The following is a 21,964-nucleotide window of genomic DNA, read 5'->3' as shown; positions in this document are numbered from 1 at the left end:
CCTCATACAACTCCAACAGTATGATGACTTGATTTTGAAGCAGCTGCTTGACGATTCAGATATCAGCGTTATATACCTTGAATTTACAAAGACATTTGATAAGGTACATTATGGCATACGTCATAAGCTACGAGACCTTGACATTGCTGGTAGACTGGGAGAGTGGCTGCATTACCTCCTTAAAGACAGAAGTCAGGTAGTTGCAGCCAAAGGTGCCCTTTCTGAAGAAGCTCAAATCCCAAGTGGCGTCTTCCAAGGAACTGTTCTGGGTCCATTACTGTTTATAATAGCCTTCTTAAACATGCCCATGGTCACTCGGACAGCCACTGTCACTAACTATGCCGATGATACAGTATTACCTCAAACAATAAAAAACTAAGATGACGTCGCAAGCTTACAGCGGGACCTGAATTCGATATATAAATGGGCCGAAATAAACAACATGCAGTTTAATGCTGGAAAATTTCAAGCACTGCACTATCAACTCATGAATGCACTATAGCCTGCATATACAGGACCCAAAGTCACTACAATCCTCGAGTCACAGGCAGTGAAAGACTAGGGGATCAGTATGTGCAATGACGCATCATTTTATATGCACATTGCCAAGATGGCAACAAAGTGCAGACAACTGGCAGGAATGATACTGAGGTCCTTCAAGACAAGATACCAGAAACTATGTTGATCCTGTGGAGAATCTTTGTTTTCAGTCGCCCGGATTACTTCTCCCAGTTATGGTCACTACATAGTGTCAAACTAACAGCGGAGCTTCAGGCAGTCCAACGCCACTACACTAAAACTTTTGAAACGATGCAGCGGATGAGTTACAGGGACAGGCTGAGAAAACTGCAACTTTACTCCAGGAGCGAAGGCGTGAGAGATATGCAATAATCTACATATGGAAAACTCTAGAGGGACTAGAACCTAGTTTCGGCATTGAGTATTATCCAAATGCCAGAAATGGCTGCTATTGTATTGTAGCAAAGTTATCATCCACTCCATCTAAATTCAGCACCGGGTATTGCAATAGTCTAGGGTTCAAAGGCCGCAGCTCTTCAATGCCCTGCCACAAAAATTAAGAAATCTGCATAAGGTGGGATCAGATGTCTTCAAATAGGAACTAGACATCCTCCTCTCCACAATACCGGGTGAACCAACAGCCTAACATGAGGCGCAGACGAGGGCAACGGAATCAACTCCCTTATACACCAAATTGGCCAAGATTAAATCGACCGCATGACTTATTCTTTGTAAGCCTAGTACTTACGCTAAGCTACGGGGATGTAAACGCACCACCATCGGTTGTCAACCGATGTTTGGGGAACAAACACAGACATAAACATACACACACACACACACACATATATATATATATATATATATATATATATATATATATATATATATATATATATGTGTGTGTGTGTGTGTGTGTGTACGACTAGCTTCTTTCAATTTCCGTTTACCAAATCCGTTCACAAGGCTTTGGTCGGCCCGAGGCTATAGAACAAGACACTTACTCCAGATGCCACGCAGTGGGATTGAACCCGGAACCACACAGCCACTCATGCGCCTCCACACAGCCTAAAGAGGCTCTCATCCCAATGCAAATAAGCAGGACACTGAAAATCTGTATGCAGTTGGAGTGAGACCTACAAATATAGAACAGCATATTTATTTTTTAAGTGCGGCACAAAAGAATGCAAGAGTTGGCATGGTTGCAAAGAAAACTACATCGTGCATACTCACACATAAGGTTGCCACAAATGACAGACCTAGGATGGCCACCATTGTCGCAAAGCCGACCATGACAACAAGTCTTCCGATAAATATCAAAACAACAGTAAATCACAAAATTGCGTACCTGAGGGATCTTTCTGCGTGCAGTCATGCAATATGCATTTTACTTGCGGTGTCATATCCCTCTGCAGACAAATGATGCAAAGATACAAATAGCAATGTATGCTGTATTGTGTGCAGACTGAAAAGAAGGAAGTCATAGTGGAGTTGCATTGTAGATCCATAAAGATGTCACTACAGTATCTCGGTTATCACATTCATACTCGGTCTTTAAAACACTCATGATTCATTTAAAGCATCTTGATGTGGTAGTATGCACATTAATTATATCGCATACCCAATACTTCAAATCACGGTTGTAAATTTTACGAAAGCTTTACATTGCTAAAAGAAGAGCTATCAAAGCTAGATGAATGTGTTAATGGACTTGACTTTCCCAATATCAGATGGCCAGAAGGTGGCATAATCTCAGGAATGACACACAAAGAACCCAATCGACCAGAATCTTTACTTGATCTCACGAGAATGCTGTTCATGGAATAATCTCCCCAACCAGAACAATAACATATTAGACTTCTGCTTCACCAACAATATGAAGATATCCCCGACATACTTCTCAAACTGCAACATGATAGAACTGCCAATATATGGTCCAAAACTAATTAATCAACAAAGCTAACTGGAAGTCAATTGAAAAGCAGATACTCCCGAGATTTCGCTTAAAAGACTCTCTATATAAGACTCTGATATGAAACTTAAGAATTCATGTCAATAATGCGAATCATATGCTTTAATTTTGAGGCAGAGAAGAGAGCCACTACAGAACAAAACCTTATACCCCGCGACAGGGTACACTTTATAAAAATAAAGACTTCCCATCTCTTAAATAAACAACTCAAAGGTAGTGAGGAATCCCACCTCAAAGAAGCAATTTTAAAGATCCATGAAAAGGAAAGGGTAGAAAGAGAAACCTAAGCGATAGAAAATATAAAAGGAATCTTAAAGCTTCTACAAGTTTTTGAAAACCTCTACCTTTGTGCACGAGAAGATATGGCTACCGTTTGAAGAAGACGACTAACTACAGACCCCAGGAGGATAGCTGATGTGTTAAAAAATAAGTTCAACGTGTCTTTACGTCTCCACTTAAAAACATGTAAATAAGCAAGAATGATGAGCTTTTCAATACTGCAGATCTACATAGGAAAGTGGCAACAATCGATTACATCGGCGTAGAGGAGGAAGATGGACTATCGGCAATTAATGAGATGAATTCGAACTCAACAAGTGGCCCGGATAAATTTCCAGCTGTTCTTTTAAAGATATACAAGAAAGCTCTCGCAAAACCACTACAGATAATTTTTCGGAGTTACCTTCTGAAATTGTTAAAAGAAGGTATAATATGCCCTGTTCATAAATTGGAAACAGAGTAGATGCTAAAAATTACAAGTCTTTGTCTCTGATTCACACGATAGCAAGGTCATTGAAGGAACGCAATTTCAGAAACAAACTAATGACGTTCTGGAAGATAATAACTCGCTCAAATACACAATATTGCTTCACTCCAGACTGAAGCTGCTTCATACAATACTTACAGCATTATGACTGGTTACTGAAACAGCAGTCCAGCCGCTTAGATGTGCATGTGATATATCTCGACTTTGCCAATGCTTTTGACAAAATTGATCATATGTCACAAACTGCGTGAGACTGGTATCGCTGGAAACCTCAGAGAGCGGATGTGTGACATTTTAAAAGTCAAAATTCGGACAGTTGCAGCCAATAGTGCTCTCTCAGTAGAGTCTCTCAATGAACTGTACAGGGACCGCTATTATTTGTTGTGTCTCTCTCAGACATTCCCTCAGCCATACATCCAGTCACTCTCACTAGCTAAGCTAATGCAGGCGGACGAGTGCCGTGGTCAAGGACTTGAATTCAATATAAAAATTGGTTGATGAAAATAATATGCAATTCAATGCTGAGTAGTTTTAATGATTCCACTCACAGCCCACAAATAAAATACAATCGCACTACACAGGACCAAGGGTAGTGCGATCCTAGAGTCAGAGTTGATGCATGACCTAGGAATCCACATGATTAATGATGCAACATACCACATGCATGTTACCAAGATGGTAGCATTGTGCAGGCGAGAAGCTGGATTGATTCCGAGATTTCTCAGAAAAAGGAAAAAGGATACTATATATACTATACTACTGCTATAGAGAACCCTCCTCTCCCTCTCAGTCGTCTGGATTACTGCTCCCAACTGTGGTCACCGCAAAGTGTCAAACTGGGGACGGAACTTGGGATAATGCAGTGCCACTACACAAAGAAGATTGACTTGGTGAAATGGATAAGCTACTGGGAGAGGCTAAAGGAATTAAAGATCTAGTACCTAGAGGGAAGGCGTGAAAGATTTGCAATGATACATACGGAAGATTTAGAAGGTCTAGCTCCCACCGAACTGAACGGCATTGGATAATACCAAACCCCATCTAGAATAAGGACTGTAACAGTTTGTGTTCCAAGGGTCCACAACTGCTCAACATTCTGTCAGACAACCTCGGAGATTTATGAGGTGTACATGTGGAGACTTTTAAAATACGTCTGAACAAAATGTTATCTGAGACACCAGATGAACCCACATCGCAGAAAGAGGCACAATTAAATGAAGCTCAGTCCGACTCGTTACTTCATCGTGAAAGAAATGCAGTGATATACATATGGAGTGGTATACATATGGAAGATTTGGAAGGCCTAGCTCCCACCGAATTGAACGGCATTGCATAGTACCAAAGATCCCGTCTTCTCCATCTAGAATAAAGATTGTAACAGCTTGTGTTCCAAGGGTTCACAACTGTCCAATATTTTGTCAAACAACTCGGAGATTTGCGTGGTGTACATGTGGACGCTTTCAAAGTACTTCTGAACAAAATTTTATCTGAGACACCAGATGAACCCACATCGCGGAAAGAGGCGCAATTAAATGAATCTCAGTCCAACACGTTACTTCACTGAAAACATTACAGAAAAGAAGTATAAACACACTGAAAAGCGTTCCTTCAGCGTGGTTTCAACCTCTGGCTGAAACCATCGCAGATAAATGATCTAGCCTTATGATTAGAAACCGAAAGAATCACGTCATGTATGTGCGTGTATGTGTGTGTTTGTGTATGGGAGGGGGTGCGTATGTGTATGTACTTTTGTGTCTGTGTTTGTCCCCCACCACTACTTGTCAACCGATGTTAATGTGTTTACGTCCCAGTAACCAAGCGATTAAGCAAAAGGAACCGGTAGAATAAGTAGCATTCTTCAAAAATATAAATACTTGAGGTCGATTCATTCGACTAAAAAGTTTTCAAGGCAGTAGCCCAGCAGGACCGCAGTCTAACTACTTAAACAAGTAACAAATAAAAGAAAAACTATATACATACATATATACATTCTCAGTAATTAAATTGTCGTCTTTTTTACTACTCTGACCTACCTAGTAGTAGTGATTATTAAAGACAATGAATCGGCTGAATCATAAAAGAGGATGACAAAATACATACATTGCAGATTTTTATTCTTCCAAATTTGGCAAATACAAAATCTAGTAAATTGGGATTCCATGACTAAGATAATATTGAGGTTTCTGCCTCTGTTGACAACTAAAACAAATTGATACTCTAAGAGTATCAAACTCATTTATACCTTCTCTGTAGGGGACTTTGATCACTTTTAAACAAAATATTGTTTCTACGATTATCAAAGAACTAGCAAAGGACAAGTGTCTTAAAATAATCTAAATGTAGCCTACGGGAGCAAAATTGATTAAGATATTCAATGGTGCACCGATTGTATAAGATAAATACATGAACGAAATGAAAACACCATATTGACATATTCAAACGATAGTACTACAAAGTATTGCTGAAATACTACACAAGACACTTTCAGATCAATAAAACAGACCCTGCAGCACATATTTACAGAGACACCTTCCAATTCTATGAAAGCGTACACAGTTAACTAGTGCAATACCAAGTAACAAACAAAAAAAACGTAATCCTAATATACATAAAATTAGATTTAACATACAAATCTTTCAAATCATCCAAAATCAATTACCTACATACACACTGCTTGAATGTAAAGTACATTTAATGGTGCAATGATAAACCTGAATAATAAAATTTCACTTGCTTAATTACGATATAAATATAAGCACAAAATTTAATATTATCTCAGACAACATAGCCACAAAGAGTACATGACAACACAAGTAGAGAACCCGACTTCCTTCACTAGATTGCCAAATATTTCACTACTGGAAATTTGTAATTAAAACTTGAATGTCTACCTACTCATATACTCTTAATCACGTTTCATGAAATATATACGAAAGCAGAACTTCATTCTTCAGCTTTATCTACCTCTTAAATATATTGAAGAAGAGGCCAATGTGTTTGCTAGACAGGGAAATATCAGAGTTTTAGGTGTTATCCGCATGCATTGCGATATAATGTCGGCAAAAGCCAACATACACAAATATACTATCCCACTGTTTTTCATATAAAAGCTGATACTGAACAACGTTTCAATGTAGACTTGATGGCATGTGAGTCATGAACAGAAAATAAAATAGTAAAGAACAATTTCAGCTGCCGTAATAAATAAATTTTAGTGCGTCTTAGTATTCCAACGATTATGTCTGTACTTCATGTAACAAGGAGATATAACACCAAGCAACATTACCACCTCAGTATATCTTCATTAACTCTATGCAAAACTCCATAGGAACCTCTATATAATGTTTTCAACGATGTCCGGGAAAGAACTCCAATTCCTCATTACCCATGTTCTACACTACCTGTATCTGGTATTTGAGTATATTTTTACCAATGACTTGTTATACTGGTATTATAAAATATCGACCAAGATAAGTTCGTATGTATATACAGCAGAAAAAGTATCAGACAATGAGAAATGACCATACATTGCGATATATCAACCCACAAAGATACTGATATCAAGATGATATGGTTGTTAAGGACCAGCATGACTGGATATGTCTTGGAAATGTAATAAAAACATGACCTATAGATAAGAATCCTGAAATATAATAATGTTGATGAGGATAATAATTGCTACACTGTTTCCATTCAGCTTTGGATATAGAACTACAAGTTGAAAGGCAACATTGAATCTATAGAATGAAAGATAACAGTAGGAGCTGAGGAATGTCTGAAAATCAAAGAGATTCCTGGAACGAGCTGCTCAAATAAAAGGAAATGCATCACCTTCTCCCCAGAAAAAGTAAAATAGACATAATCCAAGAGTAAATATTAACATTATAGGTGCAGGGCTGGCTGTATACTTTAAGAAACTCTGAGACTTTCTTTTCTGCGAAAGTGTTTTCAAGTCCAGGCACACTGTGTGGTACCTTAGACACGTATCTTCTACAATATCCCCAGACCGGCCAATGCCATGTAAGTGATTTTGGTAAATAGAAACTGTTTGGGGACCCGTCTTATATATGTGTGTATGTATATTTGTGGTTGTGTGTGCGCGTGTGTGTGTATTTGTGAGAGAGATAGAGAAAGAATGTGCAAATATGTATATGTGCGTATGCTTTATTTTATATTTGTTACTCAACACCCCTTGACAACTGGCGTTGGTTTCTTTACATCTCTGTAACCTAACGATTTGGCGAAACAGATCGCTAGAATAAATATCTGTCTTAAAAGATTAGTACTGCGGTCAATTTTTTCGACCAAATTTGAGCATGGCCACAGTTCAATGACTGGAACAAGTAAAACATAAAAGATTAAAAATAAACGTTGTACACAAATCTTTTAATCGAACGCACAAGGTACACTAATGCATGTTTTATGTTTTTACTGTATTGATTTTGCACAAATATTGTTTATAACGGCTTCGAAATTAAGGCACAAAACCAACAATTTTGAGGGAGGGGGCTGGTTAACTCCATCGACTACAGTACCTGACTGGTTCTTTATTTTATAGACACTGAAAGGATGAAAGGTAACGTTAACCTCTCTGAAAATTGAACTCAGTATGTAAAGAGTCGGGACAAATATCATAAAGCATTTTTCAGACGCTATAATGATTTTGTCAACTCGCCTCCTATATATTGTTTATAATAACAAATAGCAGCATGTGGTCATAAGATAGAAAAACGGAACAACAACACTCAATGAGAACAAATAGAGAGAATTTAAGACGGAACTAACTTTATGCAAAACAGTTTCAAACACGGTCAGTTATACAGACATCAATAAAAACAATATCCTATGGTTCAGGATTTATGAGGAATTCTACATAAGTTTAATGTATTAAATGCAATCACATTAAGAAGCACATGCAGCAAGAGTTTCAGGAGCGGGAATTTTTCAAACGGTTATCTCTAACAAGAATAACTAACTTTCTATTGAAAACGTCCATCAAAATAAAACAGAAGAAACAAGGGAACGATAAATAATACTTATAAATTGCACATGCATATTACACATTTATACCGTACCACTACACGCTAGCACCATAAAGGTGAACGTAAAACCAAGATACAAGACAATACTAAACTAATGTATATTACCCAGTGTACAGCTATTTGTAATAAACAATGAAGAGATATCAGAAATAGTAAAAGAAAAACTCACAGCTCACACAAACAACAGACATTGAAATTAAGCAAAAGAACCAACCACACGCAAAGAGATAAGGTTTTATAAAGCAACGGAAGTAGTGGAGCAAGCTCCAAAATACACAAAACATGCGAACCCTCACAACACATTTAAAATAACACAACAGAAACTACCATAACCATAACAAGAGAAGTTATTATAAAAGAAACGGCAGAGAAGTAACGAATATCGAAAAGATGAAAACTGCACAAGACTCTATTGAAATAAGTGTGTAAATACTCAACCACATGTATACTCTCAAACACAGATAGTAAACAGCATTCCTATACAGAACTTTCAACCTGAATAAGCAGTGTCAAGGGTAAAGGAAGCCTAAGCGAAAGAAACAATATATAATAGCTAAACTCAATGCAACAAAATCAATAAATATCGATGGACGGAAGTACATCCCCACGATATGGATAAACAGAGATCTACAGGAAATATTAACGAAACAAAAGCAGAATTTTCAAGGGATCTTTTACACAGAAGTACATCTAAGAAAGAAAAGATGAAATAACCTTTCAAACTCTTTATTCATGGCAGTATCTATGGAAACCATGTTCTACCTGAATAGAGTAAGTAGAACCTCACCGAAATCTATCAAAATTACCAGAACATTTTGTATATAGAATTGACGAAATGTAAAACATTTATCCCTGTTCAGTGAAATAAAAATGTGAGCATTTAATTAGAATAACAGGAAAGAAGATTTAATTTTAAGTTGAAACAATATCAAGAAAATTAAATATATATCCTGGATTGGGGAAAATATACAAATAATCCGAGAAATGTATTTTGGATAAGATACTTCCAAATGTGTTAGTGCTTAAAAACAAACACTGGAAAGTTTTGCCCAGATATCGATATGAAAGGGAACCCCTTTCATATTTTTTAATTATGTAGATCCAAGTGTACGTGATCTGATCAATAAGTATCTGGTCTGTTGCTATAGTAACGAAGCTAAAGCACGCGAAGTTAAGCCGCTGGGCAAAGATTGACGTTGAACTCTGTTGTGCATGCACACAAAGTTTGAACGTTCTAGCTCACTTCCCGTTGACAGCATTGCATGGAAGGAAAGTGTAAAGCGTGTGATCGTCGCACAAAGTTGAGCAGAGAAATGCATCAAATTTTTCCAATAGCTAGGCGTTACCTGCTCAGTGGCCTACGCAAACTTTTCGACACAATCAAAGCGATTTTGTGCAACTGCAACCCGAGTGTTTTTTGGTCTGCTGAAAGCGGTTTTGCCACAAACTTGGCAGACATGAATCTCGTGCCCAAATCTTCAGTGATAATGAACTGAACTGAACTGCAACTAATCTGCACATCCTCTTATAACTCACAGATGGTGAGCTGACGATTTCCCCTCACAGTTGCACGCAGATCTGCGATGTTTTTCTCAGTTCTGCTGGTTGCGGGTCTCCTCGAACGTTCGTTAAAATCAACATTTTTCGGCCATCTTGGAAACGTCTGAACTACTCGTACACTTGTATGTAACTCATACACACCTCTCCATACACTTTCTGCAACTTTGCGTAGGCCTCAGAGCAGATATCATCATGATAACTTTGTCTGTCATGGTCAATGCAACGATCACACGCTACACGCCTTCTTTCTAAGCACTGCTGTTAACAGCAGATGTGATCTAGAACGATAAAACTTAGTGTGCATGCACAACAGAGTTCAAGATCAATTTTTGCCTTGCGGTTTCACACCGAGTACATTAGCTTCGTTACTATGGCAAATCCGGATACTTATTGATCAGACCTCGTACAACACAGAGACACAACAGACGTGGAACAAAAAGGGAAAACAACTACGATGACTTTAAATGCATGATCCAGCATAATATCAGAGAATTTAGGAATACTCACATATTAACCGGTATGTAATATAAGGGCACCAAAGACAGACGCACCACAGGACCTTTTTTTTTTACCATAGTGCAAATTGTATAGTTACACCAGGCCCCAGAAATTTACTGCTAACTTAATTATAATTATGCAATTTACTCATATTGCTTAATGCTGTTCAGGCTTAAATAAATTATTATTTTTTTAAATACAAGTTGCATTTAATATCGTTATTGGGTCTGCAGTGGGGAAAGGCTGAACTTTGAATGATTTATTTCATACTTTGTAATTATCATACAAGGAAACATCGATGGAATACCATTGCCGGGCGGTGTTTGAGTCAACAGCTAGTCTTGGCACAGACCTGCTTAATCTCTATATATAATACTGCAGCAGCAACAGCAATTAATTAACTGAAAATACAATAAACAATAACTAATGGATTACCACTGAAGAATACCATACAAATTTCCGTAAACAAATATACCAGGGTCTCAAAAATTACAGGACACTAATCTGTTTTTCCATAAATATTCAAAACTCTGATGGCTGCGTATTCTCAAGTAGGTAGAGTGCTTCCTGCAAAACAATGAAATTTGCCATTAGATCAAATGTACAAAAATAAAGACTATTTTTGTAACAAGTATCATTTTAAATCAGCAAAACGAAGAACAATAATGTAAGTATGGCACGGATTAATTATCAGAATACTTTCACAATATACCATTGTTTTGGATATTGGAAACAATGAACATAAGCACAGCATTCCAAAAATAATGTATCAACTCTCTGAAACCAAAATAGAAGACCTAAATAGCACTTCAGTATTATAAACAACTATTTTAAGGTAATGAAATTAGAATGATGTGTTCCATTAACCTTTGCGGACTTTTTAGGCAGGTGAATCTGACGCTGTTGATCTCCAGCTGGAAAATATGAAGCTAAGTTACAAACAGAAAAATAATTTAGGAAGAAAATATCAGATAGCGTCATCTGGGACAAATGAAATAAAGAAAATACATAAGGAAAATACATAATGTGAAAAATACCCATAGTGAAAACTGGATAGAAAGGAACTGTGCCAAAAAAAAATAGTAATAATGCGGAAAATTTACTAGTTATATAATACTACCAATACCAAATTATAAGTTGGTCTGTGGATCTTCGATTTAGACAATCATTGCTTCACTATCATCTGTCAGTTAAGGTTTGCAACCGTTATGGCCAATTATTCTCCATCATATGATTACTTTATGAATTTAAGGAAAAAGGCTGGGTGACCTGGAAAGTTGTTTACTAGCCAGCGTGTTGTAATTTTTCCAAAGTGTATTGCGGTGATTTTAGAAAAAATGTGGTCGTAAACTTTTCAAATATCCATTTTATTTCAAAGTGTGTATCTTTGGTCCGCTTTCTATTGCTTGTTGTTGATTTTTCTCTTTGTTATGTGGAATATTGTTGTTTTGTTGTGAATTGATAAAGATTTAAACTAAACTTATGTGAGGCTATTCGTATCAATATATAAAATAAAGAAAATACGTAAGGAAAAATAAGAAAAATATACCCATAGCGAAAACTGGATAGAAAGGAACTGATCCAATAAAAAGACAAACAAGGCGGAAAATTTTCCTGCTCTATAATATCAATGCCAAACCCTAAGTATTTATATTATAAGTTGACCTGTGGATCTTCGATTTAGACAATGACCGTTTCAATATCATCTGTCTGTGAAGGTTTGCAACCGTTATGTGTTGAATATATCCAAGTATCCTCTAGTAATTTCTATGTGCATGTGTGTTTGTGTGTGTGTGTGTGTGTGTGAGAGAGAGAGAACATATTATAGTTGTAGCTGGTGAGATGCTGATGAGACTGGTAGTGATATGTATATTGACATTGTCATGTGCTTCTTTTACCTTTAGGACAGTGGGTTTACAGTATTGATAAAGCATCAGATATAATGGTATTTGTTCTGGTTTTTACTTTTCTTGTCCAAATTCCACTGGTCAGTTTTGCCTTTCCTCCCGATGAAATGAAGTATCAGTCAAATATTAGGGTCACTTTAAACGATTCAACCCATCCATTCCTAATTATACCGTGTTTTGTTTGCCTGGTGTTCAATTTCAATGCCTACATTATAAGTATAATCTATTATATGTGACATGTTTAAATCTTACACTATGATTTTGTATCTTTCTCTTTAACCGAATCTCGGTTGGAATTTCAGGTATCCGATGTTAGTTTCAAATAGCAATATGTGTAATATATCAAGCGTTCCATGATGTATCTCCATTAAGTATGATACGAAGATTGCTGTTTTAAGCTAATACTCTTGCAGATAATGAATTCATATACAACGGACCTATATCACTGGTGACTGATTTTCTCTTGAAATATGAAATATCCCCCAAAGTAGTGATATCGACAAGCCCTACATGAGAAGAAACAAAGGAGGTAGAGGTTTGAGATCAGTGTAGAAAACCTTCGAATGTCGTATAGTCTCTCAGACATCGCCTTCTAATCAACAACAGCGAAAATACATGCTGAAAAGTGAACAGAACAGTATATTGCGTATCGGCAGGGAGCTCCATGGAAAGTAAGATCGTCTTGAAGACTTCCTATACAACCCCAAAACAGGCGGAGTAATATACCTCAAAAAGTATTGGATGTGAAACGCTTAGCATTGCAAAAATTGACCATGCATGGGTAAGTTTTTCGAATGCTTGACGAAGACAGAATCATCAACCTCAAACGAAGCTTTTCTTGGACGAGTGACTGATATGCGTTTGCAATGCAAGAATAGGGAACTGCTACGAAATACCAAACAAACAAAAGAGACAGTAAAGCCCTTGGAACTCTAAAATGCAAACAAAAATTTAGAATATGTCATGTTTCTGTAGATATCATACATTTGATTAGCAGCTGTCCCCAAATATCCAAAGGTTCTCCGTCCATATGCGACACGACATTGACACAAAAACAATATACAATGTCATTCGAAAAAAAGACTGAACTAAAATATATATTGAGAATCAACGCGTTCTTGAATACTTACCAAGGAATACCAATGGAACATTCCCATCAAATCATATGTCAAGTGTAAACATAACACACTGTATATTGTTTGATTGGGGCAGCAAGTAAAAGTGTGTACTGTCATAAAGGTCAGTTGTCCTATTGATGTGAATATCTCTTTGAAATTCAAAGAGAAAGAGGATAATTATGGACAACTACTTCGAAACGGCCAGGTTATGAATTCACATTTATGTCGATAACAATTGGTGAGCTCGGTTTGGGGAGTAAATGACTAAGTGATAATCTGGATAAGGTAGGGCTTTCAGACAAAGATATCAGTTACATAATTCGTACATTACGAATACTATCTGTAAAAACATATACAAGATTTTGCACAAGGCTAAAATGTGTTTTGTTTTGTTTCTTTTTTTTTATCTTATCATTATTCCCAAGATGGAGCTTTGTATCTTTGTTAGAAACCAGCTCCTTCCTCAAAGGAAGAATTTCAATAATGAAAAACGGAAGGGAACATACACAGGTACATACATACATACATATAAGCATACATACATACATACATACATACATACATACATACATCCATACATACACATATACATACATGCATACATACAGTCAAACATACATACATTCATACATAAATACATGCATACATGCATACATGCATGCATGCATGCATATATACATACATACATACATACATACATACAAACATACATACATATATATATGTATATATATATATATATATATATATATATATATATATATACATGTTGGTACTTGAAAAACCTACAAAATGCAAAGTGAAGGATAACAGAAACACGAATCTAGCATTAAAATCATTAAAAATAGGCTAAATATTAATCGGAATGACGTTTCAGAATAATGTTTCTCATTCTAGCATAAAGGTAATATAACAATTGTACACACACACACCTTCATACCTATATGTATGTAGGTTTGTATGTGTGTGGTGGAACATGTGTGTGTGTGTGTTGGTATTTGTGTAAGAAGGTCTATATGCTTATAATAGTTATTAATTTAACTTGTTAATGAGGTCATTGTTGATAAGCAGCGAAATAAATATTTACAAAAAGAAGAAAGTAAATTCAGTCTCTTAAAGCCACAACCACCACCATTCCTTTCACAGAGATGCAAGTCTGATAAAATTCTAAGAGATTACAAATGAATAGCACTTAATTATTGTTTTCAACGCCATACACAATCTGTATTTGAGCTTACTATTTATTATTATCATTATTATTATTACTATCATAAGTATTATATTATTATTATTATTATTATTATTATTATTATTAGTATTAATACTATAAGTAGTAGTAGTAGTGTTTATTTTTATTTTCAGGATCCTTATGATAATAATAATAATAATAATAATAATAATAATAATAAAACAATATCATCATCATCATCATCATCATCATCATCATCATCATCATCATCATTATCATTATCATTGTTGTTGTTGTTATCATTATTATCATCACAATCTTTTCACTGGTTTATTGTTATTGCTTGATTTTTGGCTCAAATTTGTGCTTTGTATGTGCTGTGTGTGTGTGTGTGTGTGTGTGTGTATGTGTGAGTATGCGTGTGTGTTTGTGTGTGTATGTGTGTGTGTGTATGTGTGTGTATGTGTGTGCTTTTCCATTGCAGTGAATGTCCTATGTATAATATGTGTACAGTGTCTAGAGATATTTTCTGATCTTAGTAAAAATGTTGAAGTCTACGATTTTCGTTATATATTTGTATATATCTTCATTTTGATCATTCCGAAAACAGCTATTATTAAGAATATTGATGATGTATTAACTCCAGCTCATCGGCTGTTTATCTGTATTTCCAGAGTTTAAACTTGGAGAGTTTTTCTTTTCTCTTGTTAGGGATATATATTGAATTTTTGCAATGACACTTTATCTTTTACTTGTTTCAGTCATTGGACTGCAGCCATCCTGGGGCACCGGCTTGAATTTTTAGTCGATTAAACGGACTCCCCACCCCCACACTCACGAACCAAGACTATTTTTTTCAGAATAGTATTTATTTTCTCGGTCCCCGTACGCTATGGGGACGCAAACACACCAACGCTGGTTTTCAACACTGTTTGTCACGCACACACACGAGTTAAGGAATAGAGTGAAGTCCGAGTTATATATGCTTCATAGTGAACGGAACCTCGGAAGCTTTAACTTGTCGTTAGGAGGCCTATGTTAGTATACAGAGGATTCAATCAGAATGCGCAGAAAGCACAGTTTGAGTGGAGAATATAATTGTAAAGAGAAATTAAGAATCTAAGGAAGAACAAAGAAAATATATATAAGGGAGTGAGAGAGTTTACAACTAAAGATTTTAAGCGCTGTCATTTCTCAGACGGTTTTCAACAGGGCCATTTAGGCTGAGCCAGAGAGATAGGAATTGGGAATGATATTTGATTAGAATAGTGTAGATAAAAGGGAGGGTGGGGTAAAAATTATTTGTATTCGAAGGGAGGAAAACTTTTATGCTTAGAGAGATGGTATAGTAACGAAATTGAAAGTCTAGAGAGGTGGAGCTATGATAGTAATTACTAAAATCTGAGAATTAAGGAGTATATATTGTTGAGCGCGCGTGTGTGTACTGTATGATCCAGTAGAGGTACATGTAGGCGTATGTGTTGGTAAGTTTCTGTGTGAGATATGGTTATGTCGTGAGGTAGGTTTAAGGATTCGACGTTAGTAATGGAATTATGGTAGGAAATTTGAGAGTTAGTGTTGGTAAGGGGGCTTATTTGTGTTCTGGATTTATATGCATGGAGCTGGAAGATATGGTGAGTTATGCTATTAGGGTGAATGTTAACTAGTTGTGGGCTTCTGAATTTCTTCTTGTTAAGATGTCGGATTACTAAGGCACTGTTGGTGGTGATGGTGGTGGTGGTGGTGGTGGTGGTGGAGTAAGTCAATTTTGTAGATTGGGGTTAAAGATTTTTCTACGTGGGCTGCATTTAGGGAAATGTTTTTTTAAAGTAAAGTGAAGAGTTTGGGTACCCGGGTCCAAAGATTAAGAGTGATGTTTGGTGGAACCAGAGAGCGTCACGGATTCTTGTTCGCTTATTCCGACTACAGGGGTTATTGGAGTGTGGACAGAGCTTTGGAGGCGCGGGCTAATGTCGATTTCAGTGGGTGGTGACATATTTAGGGTTTGGGATTATCTGATGGGAGGATTGTCTTTTAGGTCGTCTATTACTTTGAAATTTTGAAGGATAATCAGAGATTTATGGGGGATATTTAATGCTCTGTTTGGGTGGGGTGGAACTGTTCTTGGTTCTGGGTTTAGTGGAAAGAGGCTTATTCGATTAAATGTATTCGATGAATTTTTTATAAACGGCGCATTGAAGAGCACCAATATAATATTCGAGGTATTGGTAAAATATTTCCTTATTGGCGGACAGTGAGGAAATCTAGTTGGATACGCTCTCTACAACAGATTTTAGAACGGATGGTGGGTGGTTAGAGGAAAAGTTGATGTAGTTGAGGTTTTCGCTAGGTTTGTTGTATGGATAGGTTTGGTTTTATAAAACTACAGTGATGTCTAAGAAATTAGCTGTTTTAAGATTGTTACAGATGGAAATACTAAGGCCTACGTTTTTAAAGTCTCTTAAGAGAGTTCAAGTTAGTTGCTAACAATGTTACAAGACTTTTTGAGTTAAGAGAATACCCGTTGTCTGTAATTATGTGGTTGAGTTGGTGTGCTGATTTAACTGTCGATGCATTCACCCAAGTGTATGCATTTATGGAATGTCTTACAAATCTTCACTTTGCCACTAATAGATTGGCTATGAAGAATAAGTTATTTTTCCTGTATAAGTGTTGTAGATAATTATACGAGTATAATTGGATGCATAACATAAAAACATTATCTGAACCAGTATCTCGGGGATAAATTAGACACAAGAACTGTAAAGTTACGGTGCTATTTCCTGTACTTTATACTTTATTATATTAGCAAAACTAGGCAATTTTAACTGAAAGTTTCAGTATCGAGAACTTTCAAAATTCTATATAGTTCCAGAGTCTAAGCAATTATATAAAGTCCATCTGATATTACAGAAATTGTAATTTATTTAATTTATCACTTTCCACAATCTAAAATATTTTATGTACATGTTTTATATTCAAAAGACATCACATTGTTTTTACAGCAAAATTTATTTCCTGGTGACATTACATATTTATCATGTTGCGCATATCTCTCTAGATCTAAGAACATTCTTAGTCAATTATATAACTTATTATATGTGTATGTATGAGTGCATGAGCGTATATGTGTGTGTATGCAAGTATGTTTGTATATATATATACATAAGAATTATGTATATTCATATGTTTATATGTATGTGGCTTTGTATATAAATACGTATACACGCAAATATGTAAATATATTTTTATACACATAAAGATGTATGCGCATATATAATTATATATACATATATATATATAATGTATATATACATATACATATGAGTGTGCGAGTGTGTGTATGCGTGTGCGAGTGTGTGTATGCGTGTGCGAGTGTGTGTATGCGTGTGCGAGTGTGTGTATGCGTGTGCGCGTCGGTATGCGTTGCGCGTGTGTGCATGTGTGTATATGTGCGTGTTTGTGTGTGCGTTCGCGTGTGTGTGCGTGTGAGTGTATTCGCATGTGCGTGTATGTGTGTTTGCATGCGTTTGTATGGGTGAGTATGTGTGCTTGCGTGTGAGTGCTTGCGTATTTGTGTGTATGTGTGTGTATGTGTGAGTGTGTGTATGTATAGACAGATAAACATACACATACATACAAACACTTAATTGCATACATATATACTTCGTTTGTAAATGTTTGCGGGTAGGGTATTTGAGAAGGTTAGGGGAATTCCAATAGGTGGCAATTATAGCCCCCTATTGGTGGACCTTTATCTTTCTTCATGCCAGGAAATAGATGGGTTTACTTAAAGAACTTGATGGATGCTGCAGATACATAGAAGATATATTTATACATAATTATGGTTTCTTTGAGTTTTTACTCAGTAAAATATACCCTAGTGAGCTTATAGCCACCAGAAATGGCAACAATATAGGAAATAGTAATTATTCAGATGTCAATTTAGTCATTAAGGATATTACTGAAATATGTACTGACATTTATAATAAAACAGAAGATTTTGGTTCACAAGTGGCTTCGATGCCAAGGGCCCAAGCACTGAACCTTGAGGCACGCCACTGCTCGCACTGGAGACGTCGGACCGCGAACCATTAACTTGAACTTGGAAGGAGCGATCTGAGAGGAAGGCACCAACCCATCGTACAATATCCGGATGGAAACTATATGCTTGAAGCTTGACAAGTAGTAGGCGGTGGTTTACTGAGTCAAAAGCTTTGGAAAAGTCAAATAAAACGATGTCAACAGCATCACTATCATCGAGGATGCGCGTCACCAATTCTTCCATTACTAGTAAGTGGGTCAAGCATGATCTCTTCGGCACGAAGCCGTGTTGGGAATCAGTGATCGAGGCTGTGTTTAGGAGGTGGAGCATCATACTTTTCTTAAGGATGGTTTCGAACATCTTGCTGATTATTGATGTAAGGGAAACCGGTCGGTAGTTAAGCGGGTCTTCGCGGCTCCCTTTCTTGAAAATTGGGCAGATTATCGCTGTTCTCCAGTCTGCAGGTATAACACCCGTCGCCAATGACATATTGAATAGTCGTGTTAAGGGCTCGCAGATGACCGGAGCCAACGCTTTGATAACCTGTGGGTGTATGCCGTCAGGGCCGTGACCCTTGTTGACATCGAGGCCTTGAATAACACTTTGACTTGGTCCCGCGTGATGATCAATCGAAGCATTGGAGGTACCGATCAATCAAATGGAGGGGGTTCACGACCATCATCTTGTTTGAAAATAGTTGAAAAAGCCCCGGCAAATAATTGACTCTGTTGATAAGGGTCCTCAATCGATACGCCTGTTGAGTCTACCAACGTTGCAATCTGGTTGTTCAAGCGGGAATTCCGCTGGACATGGGCAAAGAAGGTTTTTGGATTGCTACTGGCATTTGCCGCGATTTTGTATTCATAACTGAAGCGTTCTTTCTTTTCAATTTTCACGGCTCGGTCTCGTTGAGTTTTGTACACCTCAAAAGCTGCAGTCGAATCCAGATTTTTGAATTCAGCCCAAGCAATATCTCTGAGTCGACGTTCTCGTTTAACCTTCTTCGTCACCCAGGGCTTGTGTTTCTTCCTCTTGGGAAGTCCAACGGGAACTTGCCTGGTCAGTCAAACAGATTACATATGCTTTGGGGGATGACCATAGTTCGTCAACTGAGGACAACGTCATCAGGGAACGCCAGTCCAGAAGCGCGGAAGCCTCGGTTAGAATTTCAAGATTAATTGCAGAGAAGACTCTACGTGGCAGCGAAGTAATCGTGGGCGTGGAAAAAGTTGTGTGCATGACGAACTTCAGGACCGCATGATCACTCTTGGCAAGAGGGGCGCACACAGATACGTCTGACACTGATCTTGGATAGCGGGAGAATACCAGATCTAGCATAGATGGCTGCTGCCCAGACCGATGCCTTGTCGGATATTCAACATGTTGCGAGAGAAAACAATCTTCAGCCACGTTAAGAAGGGCCTGGCCGAACCGGGAAGGTGTTGTACAAATTGATGCGGGCCAATCGATCGTGGGAGCGTTGAAGTCGCCTAGTACCAAGCAGTCATGCGAAGCTGAAACGAATCTTATCGCTTCGAGTAGATGAGCATCGTCCTGGGGGTCGGCAAAGGCGGCCTGTAGACAGCCAACACGGGCAGGCAAAACTCAGATAGGCTCAGCTTGCAATAGACGGCATCGAATTTGGTTGTAGGTTGAGCATTTGTGGGTAGAATACCGCAGGACGGTTTGTGCTGAGACCTAACATACACAGCAACACCTCCACCTCGCCTTTTTCCTCTGTCACATCTGAAAAGGACGTAGCCCTGCAGGTGGATCTCTGAGTCCTTTACTGCTGGAGTCAGCCAAGTCTCGGTGATAGCTATCACATCAGGGGAGTCGCGTAGGGCCAGTGTAAATAGTTCACTGAACTTTGGGAATAAGGAGCACGAGTTGGTGTAGAGGATGCTGAGCTGTGAAGTCTGAGGGGCGGGAGTTGGGGAACAAGCAGAATAAAGGGCATCAGAGATAGCATCGTTGACGGGGGTATCAACTCCATTTCGATTTGCCCTCACATCACTTTCCCTGTCAGCACTACAGCATGGGACCAGAGGTAGGACTTGATTATCTGTCCATCTTGGATTCGTAAACCCTTCTCTCCCATTTTTTTCCTCATCTTTAGCTCGGATATCATATTAGCTTTAAACATAACAAGGTTTTATAATAATTGTTAATCACAAGTACTATTTTTAGTTCCTATTTAATTAAATGTAATGTTTCTATTAGTTATTGGTAATTTAATATCATAGCTTGTAGCGATGATATAGTAATGAGTATGTAGTGTTTTATTTACATTATTTACATTTGACGGATATTTGTCCTCGTCTTGTTTGTTGTTAAGACAACGTTTCGGCTGATATACCCTCAAGCCTTCATCAGGTGTCTTGGGGATATTTCGAACCTGGGTTCCCATTCTTAAGGTATTTTTCGATGTTATTATTATCATTATTATCGTTATTATCATTATTATTATTAAAATACCTTAGGAATGTGAACCCAGGTTCGAAATTTCTCCAAGACATCTGATGAAGGCTGAACGTTGTGTTAACAACAAGTAAGATGAGGACAAATATCCGTCAAATGTAAATAATGTAAATAATGTACATAATTCCTCATCTCTTAAATATAGAACTGTATGTAATGTTTTATCATTAACTTTTCAATCATAACTATATTATTAGTTTAATTTAATTCAATCGCGTTTGTTTTGTTTTGAAGAGATTTATATAAAGTAGTAGTATGGAAGACTGGTGAGATTATTATTTGTATGAACTTAAAGATTGTTCGCGATGTAGCATGTTTATTTTTAATAACCGATACAATGTACATTGGTTTATGTGTTTCTTTGTTTAATCCTGCCTGTAATTTGATTGAATGAATCAAATTTCACTTTCACTTTTATAATATACTATGGAAGACAGTGGGGAATTATAAAATTTGAATGACTTAAAGGATTGTCCGCTGCTTAGTTACGTACTTAGGAGTTGGTTGTAATTTACTTATTGAATTTATTTACCGATACGGTTGTACATAGTGTAAATGTATTTGAAAATTGTGGTTTCTTTGGTATGTTTGTTCTCAACAACACTTATTTTAGTGCTGTTGATACCGCCGGATTGAAGAGTACTGCCCAGGTGTCAAAACCATAATGATATCCGTGGGGCGGCTGATGATGAAGGTATATTTGATTCTTGGCCTGGCTGTCTTTGTATATGTGGAATAGTATCATAACACATCCTTTTGATATAGATATATATATATATATATATACAGAAATACGCAATTAGCTTAAGAATGAAATTTAGGATTTCTCGGTTTTCTGTTACTCGATTTTCCCAGCTGGTTTTCGCACTA

The 21,964-nt window shown here is 37.1% G+C and overlaps 1 long non-coding RNA gene across 1 annotated transcript in view; it reads right to left on the bottom strand.

Moving 5' to 3' along the window:
- Window positions 1–6,796: 6,796 nt before the first annotated feature.
- The window catches only part of LOC118766447, a 21,321-nt gene continuing 6,153 nt past the window's right edge, over window positions 6,797–21,964 (bottom strand). Inside the window, exons 2-3 of the long non-coding RNA XR_005002381.1 lie at window positions 9,754–9,759; window positions 6,797–6,808 (exon numbers count right to left, since the gene is read on the bottom strand). This is a non-coding gene — a long non-coding RNA (uncharacterized LOC118766447). The remainder of the gene's footprint in view (window positions 6,809–9,753; window positions 9,760–21,964) is intronic.

Source organism: Octopus sinensis, linkage group LG1, assembly GCF_006345805.1.
Source record: "Octopus sinensis linkage group LG1, ASM634580v1, whole genome shotgun sequence".
NCBI classification, from domain to species: Eukaryota; Metazoa; Mollusca; class Cephalopoda; order Octopoda; family Octopodidae; genus Octopus; species Octopus sinensis.
Note: the sequence above shows the minus strand (reverse complement) of the source record. Positions and strands in the feature narration are given on the sequence as shown.